The sequence below is a fragment of the Vidua macroura genome, chromosome 1, assembly GCF_024509145.1.
Source record: "Vidua macroura isolate BioBank_ID:100142 chromosome 1, ASM2450914v1, whole genome shotgun sequence".
Lineage (NCBI taxonomy): Eukaryota > Metazoa > Chordata > Aves > Passeriformes > Viduidae > Vidua > Vidua macroura.
Genome location: NC_071571.1, coordinates 126,747,612 through 126,770,900, shown reverse-complemented (window position 1 = coordinate 126,770,900; position 23,289 = coordinate 126,747,612). Strand labels below are relative to the sequence as shown.

Genomic DNA, 23,289 nt, shown 5'->3' with positions numbered 1-23,289 from the left:
CATTCATGCAAATTACTAGTTATAATCATCAGTGCAATTTAAGCAATGAACGTCTTTTATAAATGACACAAAATGAAATGGAAAACTCAATCCTGAGCTTATAAATGTCAAGTGCAGTTTTGTTCCATGTCAGACACAACTACAGATTCTGTGTATGTAAAGAATTTGCCACAAACATAATCCACTTTTGTGGTGGTGTAAAATGCAATGATGTTCAGCACTAATAAACAAATACTTTAAAAGATACAGTTATATTAAATTTAGTTTCCACAGTGGGCCAGATCTAGCATGGGAGTAAATCAATAGAACTCCATAGGAGCTAAGCTATTTCTGAAAATTTGCTCTGGATCTGGCTCTTGAAATAATTTTTTAAAATGATTAAGTAAAGTATTGCACATATAAGACATTGATTTTTATCATTGATTTTGTGCTGGCATTTGAGCCAAGCCTCAAAAAGCTTGAACATTTTATGTATTTACAGCTGCCTGCAGCAAGGAATAATTCATTCATTCCAAATGAAACATGTTCCTGAAGCCTATAAAAACAGCATTTTTCTAGACTAGGTTTACAAACAGATTTTTCAAATAAAAAGTTAGAAAATGTGCTTTAAATCATTGAAACAAAAGCTGAAGTCTGTTTCTTGATTTTTTTTCTGTCTTGTCAAACAGATAAGATAGATATTGATTATATTTGCCTCCCAAGAGAGCTGTTCCATCAGCAGAGAGTGAAGATCAATGATGAACCATAATCTCATAACAAAATATTTCCAGTGACAAAAAGAAGCTTATGGTTTAGTATTTTTGGTTAAATATGGACGTAGGAAAATTTTGGTTGCTCGTCATTGTGTTTTTTCCTAATTAGACCAATCCAACCACCCTTACAAGGGAGAGCAGTCTCCCTTTTGGCTGATCTGAGGCAACTTCAGACACAGGTCCAGCATGAGCAAAACCTACCTGTGATTCATTTCCAAGCCTCTCTTTTGTCACATTCTACCAACAAAAAGCTCTTAGCTGTACATAAGAGAGTATCATCCTTAGAGAGACCACTACCTATTTATTTAAACCACTCAGCTCCCCCAGGTCTCAACCAGTTAATGGGTTATTCCAGAAGAAAAAGCTTCTTTTCCCTCTCTTTCAGAACACATGTTCACCAATGTAAAAGTAGGCAATATTACTACCTGCAAGTGCTTTGCCAAAAATGAAACACAGAGTGGAGAAATCAGTTATTCCACATGTTCCACCCCTTTCTTTTCTCTTCCTACCAGTTTGAGGGACCTTTGGCTGAGCAAAACATCCAGAATAGATTTAATAGGTTTACTAATATTGGAGGTTACACTTTTAACATATCTGTAGACAACCTTGTGGGAGTGGTTGAAATCACAGATATTAAAAAATTTGCTTTTAAATCTTTAACAACCTATGAATCACAAGCAAGAAATTTTGATGATGGAGGGCTTTACTGGAGGTTTATTCCCATTTCAGGCATGGGAAAAAAAAAGAAAAAAAAAGAAAAACCCATGGCAAAGAAAGGCACAGTTCAAAAGCATTAGAATAACCAGGAGAGTCAACAGATGTAGACTGAGTTGCAAATCCAGCTCTGTCCCCAGTGAAAACTAAGAGTATTTAGTAAACACAGAATGGGGTTTGTATTCAAGGTTTAGATTGATTGAAAACTCCAGCAAATCATCTTTAAAGGCACTGTTTACAGAAACTCTCATGATAAAATCAGTGAATCCAAATCTTGGATCCTCTGCTAGGTGTCTCTTCACTGCCGAGGCAACTAAGGAGTAGTCATTGGAAGTAGATGACAAGAACCTCTTGTGCATCTTTTCATAAACATTTAAAAGAACAACAGGGAATGTTTATACCACTCTACTGCCACCCATAAGTTTTATTAATTGCCTACTAACATTATTATTCTGTAGTCTGACTGTACACCATTTATTTTTGAATCATCACACGGAGACAGATCCTTTCAGTGCAACATTTTGATATTAAAAGCTCAAAGATTTTCAAAGACTGACTAACAGCCACATTCTGGCAACAAACATGCCTTTTTCTAGCATTGAAGAGAGTTCAGGAAAAGCTGCCTTTTAAGACATTTAAGGATCCTGCCAATATGAGAGTATTAGCAGTACCTACCAGCAGCTATCTTAATTCTCTACCTAATGGTACTTGCCAGGACCCTGAAAAATTACTATCATAACGTCCTGTAGTTTGAGAATTTCTGCCTAAAAATGATTTTAGGAGCCATTAGCACAAATCAAAACAGCTGCTAATCTGAGGAATCACAAGACTGAGAAGCAAGTTGACAGATCCCTCTGATTCAGGTCTCCAAGGTCTTAGGTCCTGTACTAAGGGCAGCTTCCTCAGGCCTTAGAAATGCATTCAGATGAAGCTGAATAAAACCTGGTGTGAAAATATTTATCCATTATATTTTCCTATTCACATTCACTAAGCTTCTGCACTGTAGTTATTCAAATTCATTTTTTTTCCTTTGTATTATTGTTTTTAGAGATATTACAGTATCATCTCAAAGATCTGTATTTATCAGTCTTGAATGAGCTGCCAGCAGTGTAGGCATTCCCTAACAAGGTATAAGGAAGCTGTCTTCCCATTTCCTGCTGCACAGGTCCTCCTTTATAATTGCAGTTTCATTATTATATCTTACATCAATAAGAGTGTCTGTACTAGAACAAAGAGGCAGAAACACTCTGGGATATAATACCCACACCAAAAAGTCAAAAGCAAAACAATATCTTCCTACTTTATCATTTTATACTCCATCCATGAGGTGATAGCTGAGGCTCAGGTACCTTAAACATACATATACAAGGGGTAAAATCTGAAAATATATGTTAATTATCCACCTGTCCCCTTTCTTTCATACTGAAAAGCTGACTTTCAGAGATACTTACTTCAGTACCATATATTAGCTATGGCTCATTATACATACCAATGGAAAAAAAATATTGGTTCTAAACCACAAAATTGAAAAAGAAATGTTACAATAATGACTTTTTAACCTATGGATATTTTTCTCTTTATCAACAGAGAAAGATCCCATATTTTTTTCTCAAAAGATCCAATCCTAGAGTTAAAATTGTGTCTCACATGGCATGATCCTTTAACCCCTCTCAGACATGAGGTCTCCAAAGCATACTTCCCAGAACAAATAACAATTCTTGATCCAAAGAAAAACAGTCAGAAAAATGGTGTTTTGACAGCTGAACATCTGATGACTGTATTACTTAAACCCTTCTGTTATTTAACCCTTCTCAAGACTTAATAACATGCTCTATTTTATCTCTAATAATCAGTCTAAAAATTGGGTTATTGAATGACACCACATTTATCCTTTACATTTAAGACCTCAGCGGGGCTAATTAATGCCAAAATTTCTAGGATTCATTAATAAACTCTCTTTGTCAATGCAGTTTTTGCTAAGTAGGGCATACCTTAGTCTATTTAAAATGTCTGTTTGACTATAATCAATACAGTATTCAAGGCACAAGACAGATTTTTCTGCAGTAGTAACATGAAAGGCTAAAAAATATGCAAGCTTGTGTCCACCACCTTCCATCAGAAACAACTGACTTTCTAACTGTTGTGTCGCTATGAATAATGCATTCTTATAAATCCTCTCAAAATGCAAAGGAGAGGCTCTAGAGCTAAATAGCTTTCACTGAAAAGATAGTTTCAAGTTCATAATTTCTGTGCTTGGGTTTCATGTGCATAGCATTTTCTCCTACCATCTGCATATGCCACACACATGCATTACTTTAACATTTTCAAAGCTCCATTAGTTATTCTGAAATAAGACTGAAATGACCTTCCCAGTATAGAACTAATCATCCTGTTTTGCAGAATTTACCACTGAAAGGGAGTAAATCCCATCGCATTTGCTGTGAAAAAGTTATGAGAGTACAACCAGGTAACTAATTCTCCACTGATTTAGTGAAGACATCCTACCAGCTTATATCAGCTGCAAATATTGCTTACCATGCCCAGAAGTGTCCAGGTCACAGGTTTTTCTAAAATGTTAACTTAACTTCAAATAACCATTAGCCTTGGGTAGACTCCTTGCCTTTTATTTTTTGCTTATGGAATTATTTGTATTTTATTTAAGTGTTCAAAAAACAAGTGGATGAGGCACTTGGTGATATGGTTTAATAGTGAACACAGTAGTGTTGGGTTAGGAGCTAGACTTGAAAATCTTAAAGATCTTTTCCAACCTGAACAATTATAAAATTATAAAAGGTCAGTGAAAATTTTTCAGATATGTTAGTAGCTATGTAGAGGGACAGAAGGAGGTTTGCATGTGAAACTGAAACCTTAAAGAGAAAAGAAAAGGAGAGTAGAAGGGAATTTTAGTGAAGGTCTAGGCATCAAATGTTTCTGTTGGGAATATATATCCTGCCACTAGATAACTCTGCTTCTTTCCCTGCCCATTACCTTTGCAGTTTCTACAAGGGTTTTTTCTTCTCACACCATTCTTCTACATATTTTCTGGAGCCAGGACTCCTGAATGTGTTCCATAAGATGTGACTATACTCTCATCAGCAGTCAAAGGTTGAAGTCCATGAGTAAAATTAACTAGATTATTAAATTTAACTCAAAGAAGGTTAAATGTATTGCACATATGTAGAAGAAATAAGTCATAATAAATGGGCAATTTACATCAACAGGAAAATTATTTTCATATTCTTAGCTTTCTCTGAAGGAAATATGATAAGTCTTATCTGCACTTCAATGTTTGGGGGTGTTTTTTTAAATTTTGTGCTTTAAAACAAGCATGAAAGTAAGTAATGCTAGTGCTTATTTCCAAAGTGCAATCAGTATTACATTCATCTCTAATGATTGTGGGAAAGATACTGATAGGAAAGCCCCCACCAGATGAATTAATGAATATACGTTTAGTAAGAGATACAGGTGTTGACAGTCTCCTCTTTTCTAACAAACGTCCTTTGTTCCAGTTCAATGCAACAGAATATTCTTTCTTTATGCTGTAACTTCTCACTGAAGAAATTATGCCCACAGCCCAAAAGAATGATCATCTGAAAAGGGGTTTAGGGAGCACTTGTTTAAACAGAAGGTTTTACAGAGGACTGCACAAAAAGGAGAACTTTCAGGTCTTTGAGACCACACTAGCCCAGCACTGAGTTTGATGTAATTAAACATACCCGGAGACTTCTGAAAGACATATGAGCTCTAAAAGATACTAGAGATACTGAAGCTGGAGGAGGCAGAGGGAAAGAGGGATTGCATATGTCAACAATGTTGCCTACACGGAGCCTAGAAACTGACAAAGTTCTCTCCCATTTCCTTCCTTCTGTTGTGTACAAGAATACTTCTCATCATTAATTTTTCTAAATAAATATGAAACTCATTTTTTTTAAATCAATTAAGATTATTACCTAAAATAAAACAGAACCAATGAATCCCCAAATATACAAATTAATTTTTTGTAATGTTTTTGAAAATTGCTGGTTTGGATTAGGACTCCTTTTATCACACTAGATGCACAGTAATACCCCAATCCATAATACTCTAATTTATAAACAGTTTTAATAGTAAAATGGGGACAATGCCTTGTGCTGGGATTTGACAAAGCACAAGTGGGTAAATTAATAAAAAATTTAGATGATGGCAAGATACCTCTAAGTGTTTATTGAAAAGAAATTTACAGAATTTTGGCTTAATTTATGTTGCAATAAGTTGGTTTTCTTAACTCCACCCCCTAAACATGATAACATTTTGGCTACACTTCTCATATAATTACAGATGCCAAAAATGGCAATTGTAGATATCCTTCTATAGCAGCCAGTTGAACTGAGACTCTCAAAACATATTACTAGCTAGTTGGGAATCTACAGAAAATATCAATACTCATTTTCAAGAAATTATCTTATCTGGTACTATAGCATTTTTCAATATAATACTGCAGAATAAAGTAAGAAGGGTATTTTTCACCAAGATGAAACACTTGCACTTCAACTCCACAGTAATTTTAAGTCCACAAAATATCTATTATTTTGAGACAAACAAGTGCATTGTAGGATCTGACTTAATTTATTTAAGTCACTTAATTGTGTGATCAATTAAGTATAAACTTACAGACCTTGAAAAGATGTGTATTTTGGAGGTCAACAGGTCCTTACCTGCACAACCAAGGGGGATCTTAACCAAAGCCAAAAGCTTTGGTAATCACCCCTTACCACACCACAGACTTTGCAAGCTTTGTATCTGCTAGGTTGAGACTAAATATGCAAATGAAATTATGTACTTAAGCCACATTAGCTCAAGCAATATTTTTCCATTAATTTACATCAACTAACATTCGGTTTCACTGAAAGAATTTTTTTTTTTTAGTCTAGCTTGTGAAACAACTACTTTCATTTTTAATGATTCAATTGTAGTCTAATATGTGGGGTTTGTTAAAAAAAAACAACAAAACTTTATCTGTCTTAAGCAGAAATTTGTATCTTATCTGACACCATATATCATAAAAGGTAAGATCATGTAATATATAGTATTTCATATATACATATATATAAAAAATGTAGTATATGAAGGAATTACTTCAGCAGCTTCTAATAGATTCTCTTTAACTCTTGGAACATAATGACTTCCGTGAAACTCAGCTAATTTAAAAATCAAAATTAGCTGCATGTCTCTTTAAATTTTTGCCTAAAAAATGGAGTTTCCTAAAGACTTCACCATGATAAGTTCACTGTTTGTTAACTTGGCTTTGATGTCTCTTTCTACTCCACCTGCTCTGAAACATGCTCTTATTATTCTACTAATAAAGGCCTTTTTTTTCCTTTTTTTTCTCCTTCTTTTTAGGCTGAGATTTGTTAAAAGGTGTTGAAGAAGATTCAAAAAGAATATAAGAACAATTATATGATACCTCAAGAACAATGATATCATACCTCAGGAAGTCTTATATACCATATTATGAGAATGAGACAAAAAAATGTTAATAGAAAGAATATTTTAAAAAGCATAAGGATCTTTTCACTGATTATATTTTCAATATACTGCTGGTGATAGGATCTGACTGAATGAGTTCATGGGGTAATGCATGTATATACTTTAGATGATTTCACATTGAAAAGAATTTAAATATTTACATTGTGTGTATTGTTTTCAAAAAATTGTTATTAATGAATACATACTTTATGCAGAATCTTGAACACTAATAGTGGGTTGAATTCTGCATATAAATCATGTGGATTTGAGGTTGGAGCTCATCCTCTATGGTTTTAATAAGATGTTAATCTCACTTCCATTGCTGGAGTCCTCTGCACTTCGGCTACATAAATCAATAAAGTTTTCCTTTCCTATAATTACTTAAATGGTAAGCATTTGTAAGGTCTTAAAAATCTTGGATGAAATTTACCTAATATAATAAGTTCTTATAGAAAACTTACTGTTCTAAATGAGATATGTGAACATATATGGGAAGCTGAATGTCACAAAAACCAGAGGACTTCTTTCCAGAGCTTCTGCTGGGATACATATACGACCAAGCTTGAGTGGTGTGTTTTGTTCATTAAAGCATGCTTCTAATTTAAAATCTTATTCTGATACTTCCTCATATTTGGTACAAATAGAAAATATGGTTCAAATTTATAGCTTCTATAAGAAGTTACAAGGCAATTCTCCAAAAGCAATTTTCACAAATAGTTGTATTTTTATGCTATCATTATTGCATATTTCATAATGAAACTTCAAATATATTTGTCTAGACATGTAATCTTCCTCAATAGAGTAAATATAGACTGTACACATGCACATTCAAAAAACAGTATATTGGAAAAAGATAAGAAAGTTGGCAAAGTCAAGGAATACAAAGTTAGGAAATGCCAGAATTTAGGAACTTATTAGCTCCTATCATTTGAAATTATTACAGGAATTTTATATGAGCTGCAATATGGATCTAAAAATTCCTACCTTACCTTCTTTCAAATATACTGCAATTTTTTGTTTTCATTATTAAAAATGTGTTCCTGCTTTAAGCATATTTTCTACAGTATATATTAAGGTTTTGTTTTTCTACAGAATATAAAGTTACTGTCAGTTGATATTATCATTAATAGATTGGTATGGCAATGTGATCTGTCCTGGTATCTGTCTTAATTGCACAAAGACTCAATTCCTGCATCAACTTATTAATATTAATAAGCTATAAAATTAACTACAAACATTTCAGTCTAGTTTATTATTGCATTATTATTCTAGTATTCTATGTATTCTAATACCAACTAGCTTCTTCTGAAAATAACTTTTTCTTATTCTTTACTACCAGCAGAAACAATTTTCAATTTTAGTGTACCAGACTAAATGGTACACTAAAATGTACTATTTTAATGTTTCAATTTTAAAAATTTTCAATTTTAGTGTATCAGAAAAACCATATATCAACTAAGTTCATAGGAAAAACAGTATTGAACTTTTTATATTAAATCAAATTTTTCTAGTGTCATCAAACCCCCTGATTCAACAGGTACCAGAGTGTCAACTCTATTGCACTAATATTCTGTTTCACATTTAAGAAAGAAATCCTGCTGTATCCCTACTGCATTGAAAACAGAAGGCTGATCTTGCTTCCAAGGAATTCAATAAAAAAGTTGTCATAGACTTAATTGAAAGACCAGGAGTATCCATGGATATAGCTACACAGGAGCACCTTCTACATATCATGGCATGTGCTGTACTACTCAAAACACATGGGAAAAAAAGGAAAGACACTTTTGTGAGAAAATATTGTGCACAATATCTCATCTTTAAGAAATTACGACCTCAGATAAAAAACTCTTTCATGTCACAACCCAAGTGGACAAATATTCAACGCGTTGCACAAATGCCAGCGACAGCAGTACCTGACTCCCAGTTTGTCTAAGCTGCTACAAGCCACACACAGAAAGCTACACATTATATGTTCAAAGAGTACCTGGTATGCCTTGTCCTTAGTATATTTACTTAGAGTATCTTTTGTATGTGAGATATCTTCTTGATGATGATGGCAAGCTTCATTCAGCCTTGTTTTCACCACAATTCTCTTTTCCAGGCCAAACAGAGATTGCCAACATATGCACTAATTACTGTAGATGCATAGATGACTGTCTTAAGACGCCATGTGCAATAATCTACATTCCACACACAATAAAACTTTCACAAAAGTGCTGAACTGAAGCCTTTAACTCTGTATTTACTATAGATGGCCAAAATTCTCTTGGCTTTCAAGATTTTCACTATTTTCTCAGTTTCCAAAAGTTGACAGAACTGCTTGTTGTTCTGTGTAAGCAGCAGTTGAGAGGCAAGTATCATAATTTGGAAATCTTCCTTTGAATTTCAGTGATGAAGTCTAATGTCAGGAGATTAAAGCAATTTATTTCAAAACATACATGTTACATGAAGCAACCAATATCAATAAATAGATTATTATCAATTTCCAGAGGTCACAAAGTATTTACTTTGAAAGATACAGTTTATAAACATATGTAAGTAGAATTACCCTTTCAGGAAAGGATCAAGGCTTTTGAAATTTTCATTAGGAAGCTCCTAGAACCAAACTCTATTACTGTACTTCTATAAAGATACTTTACTGATGCTCTGAAAGGCTGTAAAACATAATAGTAAAGAGCTGGTCATAAAAGAAATTGATGATTATGGATTATACAGTAGTTACCTTTTGAAGTGAAATGGTAATTGCAATACGATATTATTTTGCTGCACACTGAAGAAGTGTTGCAAAATAAACTACAAAGTTTAAATATCTAATATTTGTGGCAGAGATGATAGAATGGTAGGACTGAGAATAGGCAAAAGATTGGAGTCAGTGAGAAAGACATCATCAGTTCACCTGTGTTTTGCAAAACATTTGCTTCAGATCTGTTTGCACAGCTCCTTCTTCTTGCTTGTGTGGGCAGTCTTACTGAGCTTACCAGCATCAGTGTTTTCAGAATATCTACTCAAAGGAGTAAGAAAGTCAGGCTTCTCTCTTTTGCAAATGACTCTAAATTCTGAAGCATGGGATACATTGCATCATATTTCAACAGCAGTCAAGGACAAGTTCCAAATTGCATAACTGCTCTTGTACTGTCAGTGAAGTTACCTAAAGTTAAGGTAGGCTTCCCTTAACTGACCTTAAATAACACTTAAGGCTGCAAAACATGGCCTGGAGCTCCAAGAGGTATGCAGATTGCTCGTACCAGTGCTACCTGCCTTTAAACAAATAAGCTGCACCTCACACTATAACTTTCTGAAGGCCCAGGAAAGTCTTCTAGAAACTCTTCCACTTTAAAAAATCCCAGGAAACAAAAGTGTTGGAAGTAGGTCTCTGGTTCTAGGGAGATGGATGTGGTCTCTGCCAAGCATGTTGTGGTGCATGGAGGAGCGCCTGTTTGTCCTGTGGGACAGTCACAGCTCTCAGTACAGTTCTCTGGGGGATCTGCTTATCTCACCAAGTTGTTCCAAAGGGCTCCCACTTTTCATAGAGACTGCCCAGAGACCAGAAATACCAAGTTCAGAGGCTCTGAGTACCCCACTGACATGAGAAATTTGCTATTCAGACATGTGACTCAAGTAAATTGAGTACAAATAATCAAATTCTAAACACATAAAAACAATACATCAGGCAGACATCAATAGCAACAGAATTTAATGTTTCCTGTCAAGTAATGAGGCAATAGTCAGTTGCATCAATTTGTAGTGCATCTTTTAAGAAAATTTAAAATCAAGTTCTCCTAAATGTTAATAAAATTTAACATATGCTTAAACATAAAATCCCTGAAAGAAGCAATTCTTTTCTTGCAGGTTTATGTAATTTTTATTTACTCATGTATTAAATAGCATGTTTGCATTTGACCTATAGTATTTAGATTCTTTTTTTTCTAAATGTCTTTTTAGGATATAAAATGTATTTCAGCCTTTTGGACGTGATTGTTCTGCTCTAGTCCTATTCCACCAGCATCTGTAATAAATACTACTCCATCTAGAATATTTTGAAATATAACACCTTTCTCCACTCAATTTCTTTATTTTAGTATCTAAAAAGGACTTGGGAATTCTTAGTATTTTCTATTTAAAGACTTCAAATTTACAACTGGGTCTTGTTTTGCATCGACTCAGTAGCTAACCTTTGCCTTTTTTGTGTTAGACAGATTGGTATAGGGGAGCCACTGGACCAATTTAAGTTCTAGATTTAGGAAATACTTTCTTAGGAAGACCAGTTACTGAACCTACCCTTTCTATTAACGCTTCCAAAGCCACCTTGTGAAAAGTAAGAGATTCCTGGTGGGAACAGCTGAGAGGAAGCAAGTACCTGTAAGGACTGAAAAGAGGCTTAGCCAAAGTGTCCTTTTAGTCCTGCACCTTCACAGTGGTCTACCTTCCAGCTGGGAAGAAAGACACAGTACTGGGACCAAGCCAAGAGCCAGACCAGCACAGAGTCATGGGGTCCCTGCACCTTTTCTGACAGTCACACTGCACAGGAAAATATCTGATAGCATTCTTTACTCTGGTGTGAGTATTTGAACTACAAAGCTGAATAATACACTTCAAAATTCAAAGTAAATGAAAGAATAGGAATAGTTTTTAATTTATACTCTCTCTAAAAGGATAAGGAGTAAGAAGGACCCCTGGAAGTAAAGCTTTAAAAGAAGGAGAGGTAAAAAAAAAGTAAATAAAGACCAATAGCAAGTCTGGTTTTGCATCCAGATGAATAAAACTGAAACACAGAGTCATGTGCAAACAGATTTAAAGGGTTCAAGTTGGGTATAAAAGCAACAAGAAATCTAAGCTTTGTCTTGCTCCTGAACTATTAAACCATTTCATTCTTTCATAGTCAAAGATGTAAGACTACTAAGAGGAAAATAATCCTACTTCAAGAACCACTTACATGAATTGTGTCATGTTATATTTTGTGAGGAGTATATTTTCTTGTTTGCAACACTTTAATTGTTGTGGTTTCATTCTTTAAGTAAAAAAAAAAAAAAAAAAAATTGTTAAATAGCTGTAGTGGTGATGAAAGCTAAAGTAGAGGGGGAAAGAAGCCTGAGCTACAGGGGAAGGTAAGGAAGACTGGGGATTGAAAACATCCCCATTGTCTGGAGCCAATGAATCACTGGGAATTTTTTATCCATTTTTATTTCTGCCCCTTCTCCTCTTTCTACTCATCTCCCCTCTTCCATCCCTCTCCTATTGCTTCCTTTACGTTCATCCTATTGAGCTGTGCTGATGCCAGATGAAAGGTCCAACAAGTCTGAAATTAAAAAACAAATTACAAATAAAAGATAAAAAAGATCCAGAAATTCAAATGAGCACACCCAACATTTGAAAATGGGCTTTCCTCTGTCAATGCAGATCAGTGTAAGACAGATCTCTACAGCTGGGTTGACTTTAATCTTAAAACATCTGAGAATGTAAAGTAGCCAGTCCTATTCTGATTATGATGAGTATTTACAACATTCATTAATATTTGTGTCCAAGTATCATGAATTTCTGAACCCATTTTTAAATTTCTGAGATGAAATGTCACACTATATATGACATCAACTTGTACAACAAATTAAAAATAAATAAATGTGGCATCCCTGAAATAATTTCCTTAAACTGAACTGCAATTATTCTTCTTGTAGTCTTGCCTTTCACAAGCCGGTCTCCAAGTGTGTGATCCTCAGTCAGGGTGCCTAGACTACCTACTCACCCAGAGCAGTGGGCAGAGAGAGACCAGAGACACTGAATTTGTGTTTGGCTAATATGCCCTACTCTCACTGAGAAATTCAATTGGACCTATCTGTGTTCTGACAATCTATGGTCATGAGACCTTTATATTCCCGTGACAACACTGTGCTCCTAACTCAGAGCAGAGAGGCAAGAGTGAAAAAGGAAATGTTATGGTGCATAAATGAAAGCAGGAAAATAGGCGAAAACTTCATGAAGTCAGCAAAGAGTTTTAGCCTTCTAAATCTGTTTTATGTGAACACTGCTCAGACAATGCATTTTTGAGGGACAGTACAAAAACCTAGGTTTGAAATATAAATAGAATGTGAAGAACAAAGACCAAGAGGTGGTGAAGTGTGTAACATGACATGGTAGCTGCAAGTAAAAGTTTATAGTCCCCAGAGAATATTACTGCACTTATTTGAAGCAGTTATTTCAAAGTGCTGAGAACTCCAACTTTTTAACTTCCCTTCTCAATTCTGACAAGTCTGTAAGATTTCTGAGTCTGTGCAAACCATTATATTATAGCTGTTAGAGCTTACAGCTGCAGCTTACTTTATCATGGTAGTAATACTGTGGTATTTGGGCAATTAACTCTCACTACGCTGAGTTTTGTGCTTACTCCTATAATACCAAATGGTTCATTTCTAATTTGGATTCAGCTTTAGTTTGGTTTCATACTATGCTGTCAGTGAAAAACATGGCCTGTGTGAGCAGTTTGATGATGTCTGCACAGGCACCCAGCTAGTGCCAGGCCAAGAAGACGACAAAACCCATGGTGGAAACATGTACGCTACTTTCATATATTTCAGTACCTGTAGAAAATCGTACAGAAAGCCCAAACATATATTGAATGAAGTAGCTGAAATCATAATTTGTGGAAAAAGAGATTGATATCACAATAAATTGTGTAGTGTCACAAATCGGCCGTTGCTTGGCATCCTGCTACACACAATGACTTGGGACAGATCTGAAGCAAGGCACTGAAGTAAACTGTATAGAAGAGCTGATTTTACAGACATTAACAGTCTTACAAAATTCCAGTCTTCTCTAAAAAATTACTTGAGACAGGGAAAACTAAAATCTATCTGGTATTCAAAAGTACAGGTTTTATTGGAGTATTTAAAGACAAGCATGTACATGAAGATACCAGCAGGATGCTATCAGTAGTTAAATATTTCCCCTACATTGCCTGGATGACCTCAGCTCACAAACTAAAAAAGCCTTTTATAGTTTCAAGATCCAACTTCAGAGACATCTTCAGAGACATAAAATTCAGATCTTCTGCTGTTGATGTACTATTTCTTTTTTAAATATATCTTACAATGATTCATATATACAGTACAATTAGCTGATTCCATTGCCACCCACATCATTGTTCTGTTTCAAAAATTTTCAAAGGTTTTCAAATGAGGTCCATGATTGTACCCAACAGTTTAAGTCCCTGGGTTTTAGAATAGGATTCTGTGAGGAGAACTCATTGAAGGCAATTGTTGTTGGATCACATTATAAAAAGACAGAAAACTGGGTGAAGTGGTGTGAAAAAGATGTGAAATCTTGGTTCCATCAGACATGCCTAGGAATTTTGTCATAGCCTGGAACTGATTCCAGATTAGTATTTAGAAACACATTTGAATGCCTGTGAAAAGAATTTCTGGAAGTTGAAAATAAATTCAAATAAAAACTTTAAATCCATGAAGATTCTAGAGGCCAAAAAAAATTTTTTAACCAAAAATTTCATTGCAAAATTAGAATTTGAAGAAGTGAAGGACTGGGGCCCATGCAATTCATCTCCTTTAACTTCATCCATCAAAAAGTTAGGAATCTGTTTTAAATGGGCCATCTAGGTTCTCTCTCATCAGTGCAAAGAGAGAGGGGTTTTAGGAAGGTTGTTCATCTCAGCTGTCCGTAGATGCCTCTGTTGGGATGTAATCTGTAATTCTCTGCAGGAAGAGAATATTTATCTCCGTTGACTACAAAGCCTTGAGCTACTGTGTTAGACTTCAATGACTAACTTTTAGATGGCTAAAATGATGACTAGCTTAGTTCTAAAACCCTATTTTTTAAACAGCAAGGTTAAGTGAGATGAATAGAGCCTTTTGTGTGAACCACTTCATCAAAAATCCACAGGAAAAAACGGTTCGACATGAAATCTTGATCAGCATACGTATCACTGATTTTAATAGCACCAGGGCCTAATTCTGCACCTTTCTATTTCTACAGCACCTACTGGAACAGGGCACATGCTGACAAATGGTAATCCAGCATGCTTTTCTCATAAAATAATAAACAATAAAAATAGCATCAATGTCTTGATAAACTACTCCTGTAAAGCAAAAGTGGCATAAATGCAGTTTCTCTTTTCATTATTCATAATGTACATTAATTGTCTACAACTTACAAATGCCCAAGTAGAAGATGGTAACCTCTCCAGAGCCAATCTTGTAACTGTATCATTTAAAGAACTCCATTTAACTGGAAGTTGTATAGGCAGGAGGAAAACTTAATTGCATCCTTCTTCTTCAGTTTGGGAAAAAGAAAACAAAGTGGATGTGAATTTATGTAGTAAAGAGCACATTAGAAAACTGACCTACTGAGCAATACCTCAAGTGTTGGGTTTTATCCTGTGAAATTAGTGGCAAATACAAGATGAGAAATGGTAGTGTGTGTGTTTTTGTGTTCTACTTAGAAAAGAGTAGCATTAATCCCTTTTAAAGGTACCCAAAGAAGAAGTTTTGTTTTAATTACACCTTCAGGGGCCTGTTTCATAGACAGTGCATGACAGTTTGCATAGCACATTTTTAAATCTTATATTACTTCTATTCTAATATTTATTGTGTGAAGGATCATTTGATAAAATATTGTAACTAGATAGAATGAATTTTGTTGTATAAACAGTAACTTGCATTACAGATGAAGCTCAGAAGCATGTTGCTGCACTTACTAAAAGCACAGTGTTTAATTGTAAAAGTCAGTGAGTTATTACTGTAACTCCCTGTGCCCACAAAAAGAGCTGTTAGCATGCAGTAAGCCTAGAGTGCAGGCCTGGTGTGCAAAAATTCACAAGGGTATCTCTGTAACTTTCATTTGTATTGTACTAAAAAAGAACATGGATAGTGTAAACATTTTAGTGCTTTTGCACTCCATTATAAGAAAAAATAGAAAGGAAAAGCAGCATTGTCAACACCATGCAAATATAATTCTTTGACACAGAAACTCCAATTCTTCAGTCAATCTAAAAATACTGCATGCAAGGTATACATGTGCAGTGCCTCCTACAAATTGTAAAGTTACCCTGATTTAACAAGATGTGTCATATCTCTTTGACAATAGGTCCTGTTCACCTTCTATGCAAAACTCTGAGCAGAAACAGAGACACCTTTTTACTGAATGAACTGTACTGATGTGATGCTTTCCTACAGAACAAATTTAGCCTCATTTCAGTCAGATTAAGAATCTCATTAATACTTGATTTGTGCCAGATATCCCCTTTTTGTGGACCCTGAACACCACAAAGCACATGAATGACTGAAGGGAGGACCTTGAAGAAAGCAACTAGTGTGACTGAACAGGCTGAAAAAAGGCTGTTGGTATGGGGCACAGTGGGAAGAGAGGGACCTGACTTTCATCAGGTTATTCAATAATCACCAAGGCCCAGGAGTTATCAGTGTATTCTTTATGGTCTCTTGCTCTTCACATAATAATAATGGCCTGTACTGACTTTTATAAGCTACTGCCTGTCCAAAAGACTACAAGCTGTTCTCAGAGGACCATAAAAATAACTATAGAAAGTATAGAAAATGAGCTGTTTCCAGAGCTCCACCTTGACTTGGTTGCTCAGAGACTGCACATCAGTAGAAGCAATAATCACTGGCATCAGGAGAAGGCTACCTGGGAAGGACCACTGGTGTAAACCAAGTTTAATCAGACCTTTGGGTATTTTAGGAGAAAGGCATGTGAGTGTGCAAAGAAAAAATAACAAGTCTGGGGAGTGTCATTGATATCCCACCACATTTATACCCACTGTTGGTCATCAGTCATAAGAAATCCACCTCTGCTTCTTCAGACCTCTGCCAGTCAAGTCATATAGAAATTATTCTGCTTACTATCATAACTGCATCAGAAAAAAAACCCAAAACAAAACAAAAAAAAACAATCCTGCTCCTGAAACAGAAATGCAACTGCATAATGGTTGAGACCCAACACCCTGGCAGGCCAGCCAGGATGTAAAGAGTCAGGAGACACACAGTGATGTACCAGAGATGCAACCTATTAACTCTTAGCTTTTGTCAAGAGGCAGCAGATAACATAGGTCTGTATAAATCCAAAACCAAGAAAGTTAAACTCTTAGCTATTAAACAAAAGTATTGGTTAAGCCCCGAAGGATAATCTACGTAAGATTTTTGTTAATTCTCTATCACATTAGAGCATCTTTAAAAATCTCTCTCTCTGTGATCCTGTCTATTCATCTACATATCTATATTTTTATTCCAGAATACAGCAGCGATAAAAACATGTTATTTTATTCACATTAAGCAACCTGAAATTAACACAGTAATTTGAAGGTCTACTTGATTATTTTTTTTAATTGTTGGCAGATGATTCATTGAGATGAAAAATCACACTTCATTGTGCAAAAATAAACTTTCTCAGAAAATACTGCCAAAGCTGCAGTATAAATGCTTTTGAAAGATTAAGTGCATTATAGAGATTAGAGTGTCATTTTGAAATAGAAAAAAAACAGAGGGGAAAAAAGGTACAAACTACCCTAATGTGGGTATGTGCAAAACAATAATCTTCAAGCCATTTTACTCCTGTAATTATTTAAAGATCAATAAAATAAGATTGGTACCTTCACACAGGCCAAAATGTTGCATTTTAATCCTTATACCACTTAAAAGCAGCATTTTCTTTTCTTCTGTCAGTCTGGATCTGAGTTTAAGGGAGTTATCAACAGTGTAACTATGTAGACAATGTCACAGATTACATAATTTTTCATTAGGAAATACTCAGCTTTAGCCTTCTGTTTAGATATTCTGCAAGTACTTAAAACATACAGGATTTGGCTTCAGAATTTGACAGCATACCACGTCCTCTAAGACCAAGAGAAGTTAAAACATACATCTGAGGGCAAACCTATCAGTCTCTGTAATCCCACCATTTAAACACTATTAAGCTTTTTTATCTTTTTATCTTTTAAAAGCCAAAATGCAGGGAAGGAAGAAAATAGGAAAAAATCCACTATAAAAGAGAAACAAACTACCAAAGAATAATGCTTTAGAAGACTAGAGAGCTAAGATATAAGCAACCTGCAAAGATTCTAATAAGGTAAAAATTTTAAAGAACACTGTAGTCAACTTTCACATTTATTCCTGATAAAAGATTGTGATACAGCATTGCCTCAAACCTGTTTACATTCCCTTCCCTGGTAGGAATACAAAATACTAAGACAATATGTAGAAAACTCTTGAGAGTTTAAAAACCAGAGTGTTGCAGAAGAAATTTCCAAGAGTTCTTTCCTGTTGCACTACAACCAAAGAAATTCAGGCTGGCTAGGCAGAGTGAAGAAAAGTCCACATGGTGCAAACCCCATTTCAGCTGAAAACAGAACAGACCAGTGTAGGCAAAAGAGGATTCAAATGCAGTTTCCCTGTTTCTGCTGCAGCATGATTTTGGGCAGAGCCAGTCTCAACATCCCCTCCCAGCACCAGCCACACTTTTGGGAACCTCTCCCAGTTAAGCCCAGAAATTGTGAGGGAAAAGGAGCTGAAATTGCTCTCTAAAAATATACTAGACTCTGAAGAGCAAAGACATGGAGAAGGAGCCTTACTGTTTAAGGTCAGCAATGGCACAAAAAAAAAAAAAAAAAAAAAAAGAAGAATAAACTGTCTGAAAATAAATTTAGGACAGAAATTCAGTTTCTAAAAGCATGAAAAGTAAAGCTCTGCCCTGCCTTCAAGAGGTGCAGTGAAAGTGATACCCCAGCTAAATTTAAACCAGAATTTTTTGAATCTGAACAAAATAAGATCAGCCTAGTATCACAGCAAACAGACTTCATGACTCCACTGGTCACTCTAGTTCTATCTCCCACGTTGAAAAATGTAAGAAGATAGTCTTTTACCAGTTCAGGCCACTACCAAAGCTAAAACCACATATTCATGAGTCAGCACACAATGCTATACAGTTTCTCATTTCTGTTCACCTGTTCTTTTTCATTTGCAAGTAAATACTAATAATAGTAGTTAGTTATAGAAGAAGAAAAGAAAAACTGCTTTCCAAAAATTTCAGTTTACAACCCTTTATAAAGGTATCTTAAATCCCTATACTGTTCTGAATACCAAAACAGATATAAAGAAAAATAGATGTCATTTCAGTCTAGACACCCATTACTTTCAGGAGCTAGGGCAGTATGACTATATCCCATACTATATAAGGAATATAATGATATCATCACTTGTAGAAACAAAGCTGCAATTTGTAGGCAAAATTTTTATTCATTTCAAAAACACAAAAGGACAATTGTCTTTGACACTAACTATGGCTTTCTAAAACATTAGTCATGGCATAACTATAGAAACACCAAGCTGAAACCCATTCCACCAACCCAAATCCTACTCTGCCCACATACTGCATAGAGGTAGAAAGATCCTCTTTCAAAATTGGCTCCTTTATTCATATTTTAAGGTCCAAAGGCGGTTTGATATCTATGAACTCCTGCAACCCCAAAATACTGCAAATGAATTGCATGTATATTAATTACCATACTACTCAGACAACAGGTGCTTTGTAGATGAAATCTGGCACTAAATAGAAAGTTTTAAGCATGCACTTTCTCAGACTTTGAGATAAGACTAGGTGAGCAGGATTAGCTCTTCACTCAGCAACTATCTGTAAAAAATTACTCACACAACACACCTGCAGTATTAAAAGAAAGGACAAAAGGATCATTCTGGAAACTGCTAGCCTAGTTACTTTATTTCAGTGTTTTAGCAGTATCAAAATATTTTGCTTACTGGGAGTTGCACCTCATTTAAAGAAAACACTTCATTTAAATATAAGGAGGGATGGAAATAAATAGAGGGGTGGAGAATAAAGTTTCAATCTCTCTTGTTTTTATTGGCTTGCTTTTAAATTAAAAAATGAAAAAGTAAGCAGGCTGACTCTTCTTAAAATGTGGCATAATGACCCAACAGATCGTAAGTATTTTAGAAAAGTCATCATAAGCTATCATGGAAATATCTCAGCTGGTTTTTAGACACATGAATTCTTGACCCTGTTATGCTGTCAAAAGTATTTACCATGTTAGAGCAGAATTCATGCATAAATATGTGCAAAATATTTTTATTACAGTAAAACTGGAAAAAAACAGTGCAAATGCATAATAGTTATGTTTCTACAAAGACAAATGAATTTATTTATTTTCAACATGACTAATTGCATGATATAAACACTTCTTACACTTTCTACTTTAAAGGAAGCTGTTACATTGCAAGAATTTAAACATAAGCATTAGAAGCCTCATATTTTCAAATGCATTTGTAATTCTCTGAATTATATTTGCTTACATGACAGTGATAAAATAAATATATCCCCTGTAACTTACTTTAGTTTCCACATCTGAATACATGACATATCTTTATAGTCAGTTATAGATCCTTAAATGTTCTTTGTAAAAAATACAGTAAGCAATCCCATCACAATAAAGTAAACAACAGAGAACATCACAGAACATTCAGCACTTGAACTTTAGCATAATATCATACCATATTTCTCTCTGGAGGGAAATAAATAAACAAACAAACCCCAAACCAACCCACCCTGTCATCTGGAAAAATCTTTCCAAACTATGTTTTACAGCATCAATCTCCTGTCTGTACATCAGGGGCAGTCTCTGTTAAGCATTTAAGTGCTCTCAGTGAAAAGTAACAGATTCTCCTCCAATCCTGAACTCTCAGTAACCATCAGGGAAAGTAACAATTTCCCATTCCCTGTCAGCCAGTGGTACTACTAATCATCAAACAAAAATGAAACACCTTCAAGCAAATATCAGCTTCTGATTAATCTCCATCCCAACGAATTAGAGTCATAAGAGGCAACCTGCTGCCTTGTTTACGCCTTTTTAATATGAGGAGCAGAAGTTGGATATAAGGGTTTTCTGCCCTTAGGGCTACAAAATATGCCTCATGTGGCAGCGAGCCAGCTCTCCAAGGGAACCTCCTTTGCTGTTTCACAGTTATTTTCTAATGGATAAATTTAAACAGACACAAAAACACACGAGTCACCACAATACATGGCCAGAGCTATTGTTTTTGTCTGAAGTCCTGTGAGCATCTGTACTTGTAATGAGGATCTTAAGGTTCCATCCAGTTTTGGTTTGGGCTTTACTTTTGGCTGTTTTGTTTATTTAGGTTTTTTAAAATGCATCGAGGAGAGGAGGGGTGTCTGGATTTTTTTTTCCCCAGCTGCTTTCCCCTGTATACAGCACAGCACATAAAACACCTCTCTTCATCTTTACTGACCTAGGCTCAATTAGTGCAACATTTTGCACACATCCAAGCAATCACAAGGCAGAGATATTTAGTCCAGTCCTCATGTGTATTGCACAGACACGTTTAGAAAGGGGTGGAAGGAGATTTCTTTAAAATAAAAAAAATCTCACAATGAAATTTACACAGTGTGGAAACGCCTACAAGGAGATGAAGTACCTGCACTGGGGAGATGTTCAGTTGTTCACTTCATCTTCCGTTGACAAGGAAACCAAACCGCACTTCATTCTCCAGGAAAACCTTCCACTGCCATCATTTGAAAATGTATTTATTTGTATATATGTATATATCTATCATCATCATCATCATGATAACAATAACCATCATAAAACACTGCTGGCAAAAGAATAAAAAGTGAAGGTGCAAAATGTGCAAAAGTAAGGATCATCTCTTTGGCTTTCTGTTTTGCTTTGTTATCTTTAGGGAGGAAAAAAAAAGTATTTAAAAATGATGACTGCAACATGCTGCAAGAAAAGTTTCACATTATAAACAGGCATCAAAAACTGAAGAAGAGGAAAACCAAAAAACCCTGCTGGTTGCACTGTTAAAAAAAAAAAAAAAAAAAAAAAAAGAAAAAGAAACAGTAACAAAAACAATAAAATTAACATCTTGCTCTGTGGCTTCCACCAGAATTGCAAGATTACAAACTCTGTGTAAACACTGCTGTAAAATGCATTTGCAATTCCCATCTCTTTAAGGAAAAAAAAAGCCCTTAAAAAAACACCCAAAAATAAAAATAAAACAACACCAGAAAAAAATCCTGTGCAAAAAGAGTTAGAAACATGCCTTTTCTCTTATCTTTAAAAAATAAGCATCATATTTCACATCGCTTTTCCGTGCCACAACAAAACCAGTTGCATATATAGATATATAGCTACTAAATGTATATCAGTTGTTGCTGGACTGGTGTTATTAATATTATCATTTTGCAATCCCAGTGACTCCCGGCCCCAGCAGCACCTTTTGCTCACAGTTTAGTAACCATCGCATGCTAGGAAAAAAAACTTGTCATCAGCAAAAGATCAAATCCATTTAAACAATAATCAAAGAGGAAGAAAAAAAAAAAAAAAGAAGAAAAAAAAAGAAAACAAAAAAAAAAACAAAAGGAAGAAAAAAAAAAAAACAGGACAAAAAAGGAGGACAAGAATGTCAGCGGAAAGGTACTCACCGAGCGGGAGTAAAAGGGAGGAATAAAAATGAGAGTTACTATAAAATACAGTATGGCGGTGGAAGAAGGAATGAGGCGCTTTTTTTTTCTCTCCTCTCTAGTCTCTGCCTCCGGCAACCGCCACGTGATCCGGAGCCGGGCGGACTCGCAGCCGGGAGGGCGCAGCGGCGGCGCCGGGCGCGGACCCAGCCCGAGCCCAGCCCGCTCCGCTCCGCGCCCGCCGCAGCCGCCCGGCTTCGCCGCCGCCCAGCGCTGCGCTCCGCACCGCGCCGCCGCTGCCCTCGGCAGGTGCCGCTCGCCCCCGCGCTCAGACACGCTCCGCTCCGCTCCGCTCACTCACTGCCGCCGAGCGCGGGCACGCAGCCGGCCGCGCGGGCGGGGTGCGGAGGCGGGCGCGTCCTGCGCGGCAGCGCAACTTGCTCGCCGGCGCTGCGCGAAGTTATCGCCTGACACCGCCCGCCCGCCTGTTGCCCTCCGGCCGCGGCGCCGCCGGCCCCGCCGCTGCAGTGCCGCTCGCCCCCGGGAGTGGGGTCGGCGGCGGGCGGAGCGGAGCGCCGGGGTTTGCCCGGGTGAGAGTGAGGTGCCTCCGGCGGCGGCCCCGGTGCAACACCTGTCTCCGAGGCGTGTGCCCCCGGATTACCCCTCCCGCCGATGTGGCGGGGGATGGGGGACTGCTCGCGGGGGTAGCGCGTGTGCGCGCACGGCAGGGGTAGCCCGCCGCCCGGCTCGCCGTCTGCACGGGATGATTCCTCCGTGTGTGCGGGGGTGCCCTTCCCGCAGCTTCGGCTCAGCGTGGGTGCGCGGAGTATCCCGGCAGGCAGACAAGGCAGGCAGGGGCATCCCCTGT

The 23,289-nt window shown here is 36.5% G+C and overlaps 1 protein-coding gene across 4 annotated transcripts in view; it reads right to left on the bottom strand.

The window, feature by feature from the left end:
* The window catches only part of RALYL (RALY RNA binding protein like), a 376,618-nt gene extending 354,018 nt beyond the window's left edge, over positions 1–22,600 (bottom strand). For 3 of the 4 annotated variants that reach the window (XM_053989327.1, XM_053989351.1, XM_053989341.1), the window contains exon 1: positions 22,443–22,600. The gene's annotated coding sequence lies outside the window, so the exon portion shown is untranslated. Of the gene's footprint in view, positions 1–21,433; positions 21,521–22,442 lie in introns of all 4 variants that reach the window. The other variant, XM_053989333.1, reaches the window with a different exon arrangement.
* Between the last annotated feature and the right edge of the window lie 689 nt (positions 22,601–23,289).